Source organism: Macaca mulatta, chromosome 19 (assembly GCF_049350105.2).
Source record: "Macaca mulatta isolate MMU2019108-1 chromosome 19, T2T-MMU8v2.0, whole genome shotgun sequence".
Lineage (NCBI taxonomy): Eukaryota > Metazoa > Chordata > Mammalia > Primates > Cercopithecidae > Macaca > Macaca mulatta.
In genome coordinates this window covers 48,762,297-48,776,748 of record NC_133424.1, presented here as the reverse complement: position 1 = coordinate 48,776,748, position 14,452 = coordinate 48,762,297, and the positions used below count along the sequence as shown (strand labels likewise).

The 14,452-nt window shown below is 44.7% G+C and overlaps 2 pseudogenes across 1 annotated transcript; both read left to right on the top strand.

Annotated features, from left to right (window-relative positions):
• The first annotated feature begins 63 nt into the window (after positions 1-63).
• Positions 64-953, top strand: LOC719376 (prohibitin 1 pseudogene; annotated as a pseudogene). Its single transcript, XR_001441389.3, has one exon. The product of XR_001441389.3 is annotated as a prohibitin 1 pseudogene (transcript).
• Positions 3,731-4,291, top strand: LOC100427623 (selenoprotein K pseudogene; annotated as a pseudogene).

Below are 14,452 nucleotides of genomic sequence, written 5' to 3'. Positions count from 1 at the left end.
CTTTGACCAATTCCGTGGAGTACAGAACGTTGTGGTAGGGGAAGGGACTCACTTTCTCATCCCATGGGTACAAAAACCAATTATCTTTGACTGCTGCTCTCAACCACATAATGCACCATTCATCACTGGTAGCAAAGATTTACAGAATGTCAGCATCACACTGCACATCCTCTTCCAGCCCATCACTAGCCAGCATCCTCTTATCTTCACCAGCCTTGGAGAGGACTATGATGAGCCTGTGCTGCCGTTCATTACCACTGAGATCCTCAAGTCACTGCTGGCCTGCTTTGATGCTGGAGAACTAATCACCCAGAGAGAGCTCGTCTCCAGCCAGGTGAGCAACGACCTTATGGAGTGAGCAGCCACCTTTGGGCTCATCCTGGACAACATGTCTTTGACATATCTGACCTTCGGGAAGGAGTTAATAGAAGCAGTGGAAGCCAAACAGGTGGCCCAGCAGGAGGCAGAGAGTGCCAGATTTGTGGTGAAGGCTAAGCAGCAGAAAAAGGCGGCCATCATCTCTGCTGAGGGTGACTCCAAAGCAGCTGAGCTGATCACCAACTCACTGGCCACTGCAGGAGATGGCCTGAGCAAGCTGTGCAAGCTGGAAACTGTGGAAGACATTGCATACCAGCTCTCACGCTCTTGGAACATCATCTGCCTGCCAGTGGGGCAGTCCGTGCTCCTCCAGTTGCCCTAGTGAGGGCCCAGCCTACCTGCACCTCCCTGAGGCAACTGGGCCACAGCCCCGATGATTTGTAATACCACCTTCTGCCCTCACCCCAGAAATCACTGAAATTTCATGATTGGCTTAAAGTGAAGGAAAAAAGGTAAAATCACTTCAGCTCTCTAAAAAACAAAAGAAGAATTACATGGGTTAGTACATGAAAAAATTATGGGAAACTACATGGAATATACTGTTACGTTCAATAAACATTAGCTTCTATATATAATAATATCATTACTTGTGTTATTTTTAGTGCATTTTGATGAGATGAAAACCATTAACCATTCAGATTTAATGAATTCAAAATTTTAGGTTTTACGGTTTTTAAATCTGAATTCATTCTGGGTAAACTTAATAAGTAAAAACCATAAGAGGGCTTTCATTCCGATATGTTTAGGTGAATCAGACACTTAATCCTGGAATGAAATTCAGATGTAAACTGGGCAGTGTGGCTCACGCCTGTAATCCCAGCACTTTGCGTGGCCAAGGCAGGTGGATCACTTGAGGTCAGGAGTTCAACTCCAGCCTGACCAGCATGGTGAAACCCCATCTCTACTAAAAACGCAAAAATTAGCTGGGCATGGTGGCACACTCCTGTAATCCCACCTAGTCAGGAGGCTGAGGCAGGAGAATTGTTTGAACCCGGGAGGCAGAGATTGCTGTGAGCCGAGATCATGCCGCTGCCCTCTAGCCTAGGTGACAGAGCAAGACTCCATCTCAAAAAAAAAAAAAACCTGCTTGAGAAAGCTCAATGCTGCTCTGAAAACATACTGTTCCAGCCAAAACCTGAAACTAGTGATAGGTCCTTAAGCCCCCTCTTGAAGCAGTTACTTTAGAAAGGATGCAATTATAAATAATTTATCTGCCCCTTTGAGATGTAAATCTACCACCAAGAGCTGTCTCCTCAGAGCTGAGTTTGAAATGCAAACATTCAGAGAGCCAGCTCTTGCTTCAACCTCTTAGTTCCTATGGGAGTGTAAGGGCCTAACTTTGGTGGCTGTCTTGCTCCAACTTTCACAACTGTCTTAGTCATAAAGATAAAAGAAATTTGTTTCAACTCTGGATAAATATCAATTAGTAAAAAAAAAAAACCTGATGCCTTAGTCACAGGGACCAAACTCCCCCTTAACACCTTTCAGTGTCTCCTTTAGTACACCCCACCATTTTCAACAACTCCTGATTTTTGTTTCCCAAAGTGGAGCTCAGTTTACACCGTATTCTGTTCTCTAATACAGTAGTTATTACTGAATAAAATCTGTCTACTCCCTTTTACTATTGTCTCACTTTGTTTCTTTTCTTTTCTTTTTTTTTTTCTTTTTTTGAGATGCAGTCTGGCTCTGTGGCCCAGGCTGGAGTACAGTGGCCATGATCTCGGCTGACTGCAACCTCTGTCTCCTGGGTTCAAGTGATGCTACTGCCTCAGCCTCCCGAGTAGCTGGGATTACAGGCATTGCCACCACACCCGACTAATTTTTGTATTTTTAGTAGAGACGGGGTTTCACTATGTTGGCCAGGCTTGAACTCATAACCTCAGGTAATCCACCCACCTCGGCCTCCCAAAGTGCTGGGATTACAGGTGTGAGACACCATGCCTGGACTCTTTTCTCCTTTCTTTGAGACAGAGTCTCACTGTTGTCGCCCAGGCTGGAGTGCAGTGATGCAATCTTGGCTCTTTGCAACCTCCGCCTCCCAGGTTCAAGCAATTCTCCCGCTCAGCCTCCTGAGTAGCCGGGATTACAGGTGCACACCACCACGCCTGGCTAATTTTTGTATTTTTAGTAGAGACAGGGTTTCACCATGTTGGTCAGGCTGGTCTTGAACTGCTGACCTCAGGCGATCTGTCCACCTTGGCCTCCCAAAGTGCTGGGATTACAGGTGTTAGCCACTGCGTCTGGCCTTTTTCTTTCTTTTTTAAGACAGGGTCTAGCTCTGTGGCCCAGGCTGCAATGTAGTCATGCCATCATAGCTCTTGGGCTCAAGTGATCCTCTGGCCTCAGCCTCCTGAATAGCTGGGATTACAGGTGTAGACCACCAGGCCCAGCTAGTTAAAAAAAAATTTTTTTTTTGTAGGCATGGGGGGTCTTACTATTTTGCCCCCCCAGGCTGCTTTTAAATTTCTGGCCTCAAGCAATCCAGCTGCCTTAAGCTCCCAAAGCACTGGATTACAGGCATGAGCCTCTGTGCCCGGCCCCACTTTATTTCTCTTTGACAAAACCTAAACATTCTGTTTATTTGAACACCACTTATACTTATGTCAATGTTCTGAGTAAATGTAAATGAATACTGACAAAATAATAGTATAACATCAGAGAGGTGTTTGTTTTTTGAGACAGAGTCTCGCTCTGTCGCCAGGCTGGAATGCAGTGGCACGATCTCAGCTCACTGCAACCTCTGACTCCCTGGTTCAAGCGATTCTCCTACCTCAGCCTGCTGGGTAGCTGGTATTCTACTGATATTAGCTGGGTGTGGAGGCATGTGCCATCACACCCAGCTAATTTTTGTATTTTTAGTAGAGACGGGGTTTCACCATGTTGGCCAGGATGGTCTCCATCTCCTGACCTCGTGATCCGCCTATCTTGGCCTCCCAAAGTGCTGAGATTACAGGCATGAGCCACCACACCCAGCCCAGAGAGGTTGTTTAAACAAAACAAATATGTAACTGATACCTTGTATTTTAAAACTAAGAAGGCATATGAAATTGAATGCATTCTGTGAGGAGAGTCAGACTATTGATAAATTTGGACTTACTAAAATTCCTGGAGTAATGACTAAAAGAACCTACAAACTATTAAAGAGAAAATTGGAATCATAATGCATCAACCCATCATAAAGAAAGGAGAGAAAACGGAAACATGCAACAAAAAGAAATTAAAATGTCAGGAGCTCACGCCTGTAATCCCAGCACTTTGGGAGGCATAGGTGGGAGGATCGTTTGAACCCAGGAGTTCAAGGCCAACCTGGGCAACATAGGGAGACCCTGTCTTTAAAAAGTAGTAAGTCCCCGAAGCAGGGAGGGAGGGCAAGATGGTTTACATCTCAAATGCACAAGTGTTGGACAGCTGGAGTCAGTTTCCATGGAGATTATCTTTGATAACAGATTACTTCTGGGGAATAGGTGAGTTTGTGGTTTTGTTTTTCAAAACTGCTTCAGCAAGATTTGAAAAAAAGAAGCAGCTATGGAAACTCATGTGATTCCAGATATGATGGTAATGAAAGAGGGCCACTGGGAAACCCTCCCGGAAGAATGGGTCCAATCAATCATCTGGGTGGCCCCAGTCCTCCAATGGCTGGTGGATGAGGAAGGTAAACGTCTGCTCTAAGAAGCAACTGGACATGCGCATTCATAGCAGAAGGAAACCATCAAGAAGTGGAGTACTGACCATGCTGGAGCAGTAGATGAAAGTGTCTGTCTAAACAAGGACTGCTCTGTGTCCTCACAGATGAATGAGGTCATGCTGGGAATTCCCTCTGCAGGGAACTGGCCTGACTGACGTGCAGTTCCACAAATGCACGTTTGTCTCATTATCTTTTTAGTATAGTTTATTAAAGTATTAATATAGTTTTGTCGTTGTTGTTGTGGTTTTGAGACAGTCTCACTCTGTCGCCTAGGCGAGTGCAGTGGTGCAATCTCGGCTCATCGCAACCTCTGCCTCCCGGATTCAAGCGATTCTCCTGCCTCAGCCTCCCGAGTAGCTGGGACTACAGGCACACGCCACCACGCCCAGCTAATTTTTTGTATTTTAGTGGAGATGGGGTTTCACCGTGTTGCCCAGGCTGGTCCCGAACTCCTGAGCTCAGGCAATCCGCCCGCCTCGGTCTCCCAAAGTGCTAGGATTACAGGCGTGAGCCATCGCACTCGGCCTCCTCATCTTTAAATTTACAAAAAGATTGAATGCGAAGAAAATAAATAAAAGCCTGTGTATTTAGCAATAAAAATAAATAAAAATGTAATAAAATGGCAGCGTTAAATCTAACAGTGGCTATATTAAATGTAAATAAATTAAATACTCCAGTTAAAAGAAGCAGACGTTCGGGGTGTATTTAAAAGCCACCGTCACAAATGGTCTTCCCACTGCCCTGTTCGCATGCTCAGCCCCTAACAGCACTGACTTTGGGACTACTTACCTCGGGCAGCCCTGAGCCTCCCGGGGCTGAGCACCGCTCTTTGAGCAGCTACCATACTGCGTCCTTCGGCCGCGAAGCGGCTGCGTTCCTGCGCGAAGCATGTCGGCCGCGAACGCCTCTGGGAAATGTATTCTGGGCTACGAGTCCAGAAACATGGCGGAACCGGTTGCGGGAAGGTTGCTTGAATCCTCTCAGCTGTCCCGCTGACCTAGTTGCTGGCACAAGCTGCGCCCGGAGACGTGGGAGCGTTCTCTTGTTTTCCGAGTGCACAGACTCATCGGGTCACAATTTATGCTATTGTGACGCAGTGAGTTCAGCCACTGATTCCTAACGGTTTAGAGTGGGGAGGTTATGCTTGGGCGTCCTGGACGCTGGCCCGCCTGGTGGCTGTAGAGGACGCGACGGATCCCGGGATGGGGCTGGAGGTTTGTAAGAGTCCATCCGAGGGGATTCTGGCTGCGAATGTGACAGAGTATGTGAAAGCCGCATGGAGGATCTGATTGTAGTGCGAGCGAGAGTGAGTGCCCGCAAGGGATCGTCACCTGAGTGGGAGTCTCGGATTCACCGCCTCTTACCTTTCCTTCTTCTACTGTAAAATGGTGAAAATAAGGGTGCTTCTTCCAGAACGTCAGTTTACTCGAAAATCTGGAAAAGAAAAAGCTAAATAATTGATCTGATAAATATTATAAAACAGGATTTCTGTATAAAATATAAATTTATTATTGTATAGTATACCAAATCAGTGTGACTTTTAAATACAGGAAGAAATATTTTAAAGGATCTTATTTTGCTGCTGCTTTTCCGTCAGACCCTGAGTAGAGTAGGCATTTATTCTGTTGCTTAGGGAACACAACAGATTTGAGAAGCCTCGGATTAAGGAATAATTTATGAAGGCCCGTTGACTACCCTGGAGAGATCATAGTTTGGGGTTCAAGATTCCAGGGGAGGCGCTATAACTCCACTTTCTGAAGAGCAAACCTTGGCTCAGAGAGGTCCTGGAGCCTTTTAAGGCACATGAATGAAGAAGAATTTTTCTAATTCTTTACATTTGGGAGGCACAAATTTTTTTGTGAGGTCACATCTATGGTTATATCAGGGATTCTAGTCTTTGATTTGAGAACAGTGGAACTAAATCTTTTTAGGTCACGGATGTATACAAAAATGCTCTTATTAGGTAGGATATTTAAGGGCTCAGAGTTATCTCCCAGGAGCCAGTTAAGGGCCAGTTCTTTCTTTGGAACGTGCAGGATTTGAGCAGTCCAGGTGTACTGAGTTACCTGTCCACTCACCCAGGCCTTGGCTTAGGCTCTTTTATAGCAAAACTGTCTGAGCATCTGCATTCGATATGACATTTATATGACAGAAACAGCAATAGTATCAGGATGCAGATGGCTATAATTTCTTTTTTTTTTTTTTTTTGAGACGGAGTCTCGCTCTGTCACCCAGGCTGCAGTGCAGTGGCCGGATCTCAGCTCACTGCAAGCTCTGCCTCCCGGGTTCACGCCATTCTCCTGCCTCAGCCTCCCGAGTAGCTGGGACTACAGGCGCCCGCCACCTCGCCCGGCTAGTTTTTTGTATTTTTTAGTAGAGACGGGGTTTCACCGTGTTGGCCAGGATGGTCTCGATCTCCTGACGTCGTGATCCACCCGTCTCTGCCTCCCAAAGTGCTGGGATTACAGGCTTGAGCCACCGCGCCCGGCCTCAGATGGCTATAATTTCAAGGAGCCTGTATGGAGTAGCAGTGGGATTTAAAGAAACAACTAACCTATCTGATAAAGGCATTACATGCATTCTCATATTTTTGTATTAATTTGATTACTCATTTCCCTCCTTGAATCTACTGTTATGTGCCACATGATAAAGTTGTACAGAACTATTGAGCGTAGAAATTAGCTGATGGTTAGCTAAATTCTCCCTCAAGCCAGTCTTTTTCACTGTTACTTCATTAGCCAGGTATGGTGGTATATGTCTCTAGTCCCAGCTACTTGGGAGGCTGAGGTGGGAGAATCTGTGAGCCCAGGAGGTCAAATCCAGCCTGGACAACATATCAAGACCCCATCTCTAAAAATAAATAAATAACATTTTGAGAAAGATTGAAAGGTAAAGTTTCAGTTTCTTGTTTAGGGATCATTCCTGCTTCTGTCACTTGGAGTTACAGTCATGGTCTCAGGACCACTGCATCAGGTAGGAAAAAAGAAAGTTGAGGTTATTTGGAGAAGATCTGTGTAACTGTGCCAGCATTCTGCCACACACCCTCTCCTCCTAATCGCCCAGGACAGTAGAGGAATCTATCTAGTGGAGACTATCCTTGGCTTTCCCCATCTTGAGAGTAAGCACACCCTCATGAAGGAGTGCAAACCAGACCATACTTTACTTTCCCTTACTTTAGCCAACAACTCTATCGCTCTCCTATTCTAATTGTCTACTACTTTGAGGATGATCTGCAGCATGGTATGTCCAATTGATGTGAGAACTCTGGACATTGTTGGACACTGTGGGGTGTAAAGTGTTTCCCTTGGTCTGAAGAAATATAACACAGTAATGCCAATTGGCACGTTTCTATTCAAGGTGTTTTATAGTATTTTGAGCCTTTACATCTACCACAGGTATGCAAAAGCCCAATCCAGGGTAAGTATGTCTATCCACTGCCAGGGTCCTTTTGTAGGCTCCCAGGGCTACCAGTGGCCCTCGGATAGAGTCTACATGCTATGCTGCCTCTCTGTGTGGGCCTTCCCTGCTGGAAATCAGTCCTAATTTGTTCGTCAGGTTCTGATGTTATCATTATCATCAATGTAGTATATTGTTACATTTAGGACCAGCCTCAAGTCCACGCTTTCCTAATCAAATTGTAATATTAAGCTAGTAAATTCAAATAACCTGTGAGAATACAGTAGATATAAATTGAGATCTTCCTCGCATGAAGGCAAACTATGGTTGTCTCTTTCCCAAGATTGGGATAATGAAAAAGGCATTTGCAAAATCAGTCAGAGTACTGGTGTCCTTTAATTCGGTGGTACTACTTCATTTAAGCCTCGACAATCTATTGTTAGTCTCTCCCTTTGGCACAGATCTAACAGGGCTATTGTATAGAGAATTTGTTGGTACCAGCACTCTAGCTTCTAACATGTTATTAATAAAGTGATAATCTCTTGTATCTACCAGGTATTCTATACAGTTTCAAATTAACAACCTATGTTGGCCGGGTGTGGTGGCTCACGCCTGTAAACCCAGCACTTTGAGAGGCCAAAACGGGTGGATCACCTGAGGTCAGGAGTTCAAGAGCAGCCTGGCCAACATGGTGAAACCCCATCTCTACTAAAAATACAAAAATTAGCCAGGCGTGGTGGCGCACGTCTGTAATCCCAGCTACTTGGGAGACTGAGGCACAAGAATTGCTGGAACCCGGGAGGCAGAGGTTGCAGTGAACTGAGATTGTACCACTGCACTCCAGCCCGCATGACAAAGCAAGACTCCATCTCAAAAAAAAAAAAAAAAAAAAAAAAATTGACAACCTGTGTGGGCTTCAGCAATTCTATAGGTTCCTGTTTGGCCTGTCTTATAACATTGATTGAAGGACAAACTTACATGCCTTTAGTTTTAAAATACTAGGTAGGGGAAGTGTTCCTCAGTCATACATAATACCTTTCCCCATTACGTATTCAGGCAAGGAGATGCAACCACTTCACGTAAGGTCCATTCAGACCTTCTAGTTTTCATTTAAACTTTCACCTTAATAACAGTCAACCACTGCATCCCCGTATCTTCCCAATCTAACTGTAGTCCCTATTAGGGTGTCACCAACAGATTTTGGAATCACAGTGCATTGAGCTCCATGTCAAGGAGTCCTAGAAATGTTCCTTTTCCACCCCGGTCTTAACTCACACACATGCATATAGCCTTGGTCCCAGCGTGGTTGGTCATCCTGATTAATTTGTCAGGCTGTTGCCTTAGTGATTCAAGATCAGGTTTCTCAGTGTCATCTTTGCATTTCAGCCTTTTAAGTTCCTTCAAATTAGGAGAAATAAAACATATTTGTTTAGAGCCCTTTGGTGTCAGGTGATCAGCAAGGGCTCCCGTTGATCCACCCAACATCTAATAGTGGTGTTAAGACTGTTCTTTTTTTTTTAGATGGAATCTTGTCCTGTCACCCAGGCTGGGGTGCAGTGGCACAATCTCTGCTCTCTGCAACCTTTGCCTTCTGGGCTCAAGTGATTCTCCTGCCTCAGCCTCCCGAGTAGCTGGGATTACAGGTGCCCACCACCATGCCTGGCTAATTTCTGCATCTTTAATATAGACAGGGTTTCACCATGTTGGCCAGGCTGGTTTCGAACTCCTGACCTCAAGTGATCCAACCACCTCTGCCTCCTGAAGTGCTGGGATTATAGGTGTGAGCCACCGTGCCCAGCTGAGATGGAGTCTTGCTCTGTTGCCCAGTCTGGAGTGCAGTGGCTAGATCTTGGCTCACTGCAACCTCCACCTCCTGGGTTCAAGTGATTCTCCTGCCTCAGCCTCCTGAGTAGTTGGGATTACAGGCGCTTACCACCACGCCTGGCTATTTTTTTTTTTTTGTATTTTATTAGAGACAGGGTTTCACCATATTGGCCAGGCTGATCTCGAACTCCTGACCTCAAGCAATCCACCTGCCTCGGCCTTCCAAAGTGCTGGGATTACAGTCATGAGCCACTGCGCTCGACCAATCCCATTTCTTAAGAACCATTTTAAGGTTTACTCACTACTTATGATGAGAGTCCCTTGATATCTCCTTCATCTTCCCCATTGTCTTGTGAATTACTCTCATTTTCTTAGCTTCTATAATGCCCATAAGGGGGAAGCTGAGACAACAAATCTGATATGGCTTCTTGGACCATTGCTTGATTTTGCAGTAGTAAAGTTGACAGGGAGTGCCCATGCAGAAGGAGTCCCCTTAATCATGGTATTTGCCTCAAACTGGGGTAATTGCACAAACATCTGATCATCATGAAGCCAACTTGATATATCCTGAATATGCAGCATATCAGCTGCTTCATCTGGGGAGCGCCACTTGGCATTTAAAGAAGGACAGTTCTCCATCTCAGGGTAAATTAATGTTATGGTAGGTTTTTTTTGCTTTTGTTTTTGTTTTGAGATGAATCTCACTCTGTCACCCAGACTGGAGTGCAGTGGCTTGATCTTGGCTCTCTGCAACCTCTGCCTCCCAGGTTCAAGCGATTATCATGTACCAGCCTCCCAAGTAGCTGGGATTACAAGTGTCCACCACCACACCTGGCTAACTTTTGTATTTTTAGTAGAGACGGGTTTTTGCCATGTTGGCCAGGCTGGTCTCAAACTCCTGACCTCAAGTGATCCACCTGCCTCAGCCTCCCAAAGTGCTGGGTTACAGGCATGAACCACCGCACCTGGCCGTTATGGCAGCTTTGATCTAGTCGACTAGGATAACTGTCCCCTCAACAACAATCTGCATTGTATCTGCATCATATATAGCCATCTGTGATTGTTCAGTAGTAAGCCATGGGTCTGCCTCAAAGCAAACATACTTCTCCCTTCTGCAGTATTCAAAACTGAGGAAATTGCTCCTAAGTTAGTCAGTCTCACAGTTCACTTTAGTAAAGGTTCTTCAGAAAGCTGATGATACCAGTCTACAAAACGAGACCACTCTTTCACACTGTACCCCTCGTTTCAATAGTTTCTTGGTTTCACCATCTTCTCTGCCGCCTGCACTACCTTTTAGTGATCAACGGTTGTGGAGTACTGTCTGTTGTTCCAGCACACATGTTCCCTTTGGTAACAGCTGTGACGCTAGAGGCCATAGCTCAGGCCAGCCAATGTCTGACCTTGGTGCAATGCCAGGCCCCACTCTGACTCTCCTTTACTTTAATTTGAGCTATTGCATGTGACACACAAGGGATTCTATTTTTAGCTTGTTTCTCATTATTTTGCCTTATTTTCCTTATGTATCTAATGAGCCAACCCTTTGGAGGTCGGGTCTATCATTTCTAAGTTCCACTGGTGCTGGGCACAGTTGTACATGCCTATAGTCCCAGCTACTCGGGAGGCTGAGGCAGGAAGATCGCTTGAGCCCAGGAGTTTGAGACCAGCCTGAGCAATATAGCGAACCTCTGTCTCCAAACAAACAATAACCAAATAAATCAACTCGATTGATGAATTTTACTTCTAGTAAGTGATTGCAGTGCAGCTGCTGTCTCATACCAAGGGTAACTCCATAACCATCCAAGTATCAAAGGTTCATCAATCCCACTCCCACATAGTTCTTTTTTTTTTTTTTTTTTACCCCAAACAATGTTTTTGCTATGTTTCAGTGAGTCAGGATCTTTCTAGTAAATCCCACTTCGGATCTGAGGGTCTTCAAGACTGCCGTGAGACTCAATGATTCCTTGATTGGACTCACAGGGTTCAGAAAAGCTGTTATACCGACAGTTGGAGTTTATTAAATTAAAAGGATGCAGATGAAAATCATGAAAGGGAAAGGTGCAACAGTTGAGGAGAAACGAGTCATAAAATTCCAGGTGTCCTATCAGAGTAGAGTTGATGGAGATGCCCTTAATTCTTCTAGCCATGGTATGTGACAACATGTGTGAAAGTTTGCCAGCCAGGGAAACGAAACTTACCCAAACCTTGGTGTCCAGGGTTTTTTTGTTTGTTTGTTTGTTTGTTTTTTGAGATGGAGTCTCACTCTGTCACCTAGTCTGGAGTACAATGGCGCGATCTCGGCTCACTGCAACCTCTGCCTCCCAGGTTCAAGTGATTCTCCTGCCTTAGCCTCCCGAGTCGCTGGGATTACAGGTGCCTGCCACCATGCCCAGTTAATTTTTGTATTTTTAGTAGAGACAGGGTTTCACCAGGTTGGCCGGGCTAGTCTTGAACTCCTGACCTCAGGTGATCCACCCACCTCAGCCTCCCAAAGTGCTGGGATTACAGGCATGAGTCACCACACCCAGGTGGTGTCCAGGGTTTTTATTGGAGATACTTAGAGTGTCTACCTGGACAACGTTAGTACTTAGTCTCCAGGTCCCCAGAAGTCAACCTGATAGAGCCCAAGGTCTTAGCACACAAAAACACTCTCATCAGACAGGGTGTTCAAGGACACAGAGATGATTTTCCAGCAGCCCATCAAAGGCCAGTTCTTTTTTTGGAATGTGCAGAGTTTGAACTCAAAGCTTTAAGCCTGCTGAGTTAACCCTTAACTGCACAGAGGCACGTGGTGTTTCATGTATTTGTAGAGCTATTGAGTTTTTTTTTTTTTTTTTTTTAATCTTTTCTATTTTTTGAGATGGAGTTTTGCTCTCGTCACCCAGGCTGGAGTGCAGTGGTGCAATCTCGGCTCACAGCAACCTCTACCTCCCGGGTTCCAGCAATTCTCCTGCCTCAGCCTCCCGAGTAGCTGGGATTACAGGCAAGTGCCACTACGCCCAGCTAATTTTTGTATTTTTAGTAGAGATAGGGTTTCACCATGTTGGCCAGGCTAGTGTGGAACTCTTGGCCTCAGGTGATCTGCCCACTTCGGCCTCCCATGGTGCTGGGATTACAGGCAAGAGCCACTGTGCCCGGCCCAGTTTCAATTTACATTGTTTACACTGTTTGCTTCTCAACATGTTCTGATTAATAGAAATGTCCCACAGTGGCAGGATGTTGTATCCGCCTCACAGCACAGGACTGCTTACCAATATGTGTGTATTCATTTCCTTATTGCCCCTTCCTGTGTTATAAGTTTCCAATTTCAACCTATTGCTTACTATAGAATGCCTTCCAGAAAAATCCTTTTTTATATCCTTATCATTCACCTAAAATATATTTTCTTTACTATTACATATGTTAAATGGGACTTTTCCTTTAAGGAGTTGGTGACATTCAGGGGTGTGGCTATAGATTTCTCTAAGGGAGAGTGGGAATGCCTGGGCCCTGCTTAGAGAGACTTGTGCAGAGATGTGATGTTGGAGAACTACAGCAACTTTGTGTCACTGGGTAAGGTCACCTGTTCCCTGTAATTCAGAAAATGTTCTCTCCATTGGCAATTCTGGGGCTGCATTAAATATCCAAATTCCGTTCCATGTTCCAAAAATTGGTTTGAGTTTTGTTGTCTTGGAATAGATTGCTTCTGTCAGGCACCTTCATATTTCCTGTTCTTCACTGACCTTCACTCTTTCTCCTTATGTAACTGCCTTTCTTCTTGATTTTTAAGGAGCTAGATGATGGTCAAGGGACATTTATATAACAGCCTTTAGGATTTAAGACATGATGGTTCATCTAAAATTTAGGAAAACACATTCCCTGTCATTTTTATGTTTGAAAGCTACATTCTAGGAATTTGATATTTCACAGGAAGATACATTGATTCTGTCTTGTGCCTGCTTGTTGTTCTTACCCAGGTAAGTAGAGATAGAGCCCATGTAGATTTAAATTTAACTAAGACCTTCCCCCCTCATTTGCCTCTTTGTTGCTTGTGCTCCTTAGGTCAGCTTAATGTGAATGAATTCTGACGTCTTCATCATTCTTTTACCCAAAAGCTTTTCTAGGGCCCATTTTTAAATTTTGTTTTATGTATTATTATATATTTTTTTGAGTCAGGGTCTCTGTTACTCAGGCTAGAGTACAGTGGCATGATCGTGGCTCACTGCAGCCTCAAACTCCTGGGCTCAAGTGATCCCCTCACCTCTGCCTCCCAAGTAGGTGGGACTACAAATGTGCCACTGTGACCAGCTAATTTTTTAAAATTTGTGTAGAGATACGGTCTTGCTATGTTGCCTAGGCTTATTTTGAACTCCTGGCCTCAAGTGATCCTCCTGCCTTCGCCTCCTAAAGTGCTGGGATTACAGGCCTGAGCCAGTATGCCCAGCCAAAACTTTCTTTTCTTTTTTTGAGACAGAGTCTCGTTCTGTTGCCCAGGCTGGAGTGCAGTGGCACAATCTTACGATTACATTAAAGTTATGTATTTTTGGCAAGAATACTACAGAAGTGATGCCTTTTTCAGTGCATTGCATCAGGACATAAATAATGGCCAATCAAAAACAATATCTTGTTTTGATGCTTGAAATGGTATCCTCTAGGGTTCTGCATAGTAAAGCTACTATTTTTACCTTTGCAATCAGTAAGTAACTTGTAAGGAAATTTGAGGTTCTACAAATACCCTCTTGCTCATGACATTTTTATCACTTTAGTTTCATCAATGATTCCTGCAGAGAACAGTTATGGTTATTACTTTTTTGAGACAGGGTGTTGCTCTGTGGCTCAGGCCGGAATGCAGTGGCATGATGATTGCTCACTACAGCCTTGACCTCCTGGGCTCAAGCAGTCTTCCTGCCTCAGACTCCCAAGTAGCTGGGACCACTGGTATGTGCCACCACACCTGGCTCTGACAGCAGTTGTTTACTCTGGTGTTTGCCAGATTATGATTTTCTGTTTCCATCAGTCTTCAGAGGAACTTGAATTTGCTTTAGGTTAAACCATTCTAAAAAGAAACATTTTTTGGTTTATTTATTTTTAATATCCTATTTCTTTGAGCAGGAGTTGCCATTTCTAAGCCATCAGTGATTTCCCTATTGCAACAAGGGAAAGAACCCTGGATGGCTGGGAAAACAGGATGGT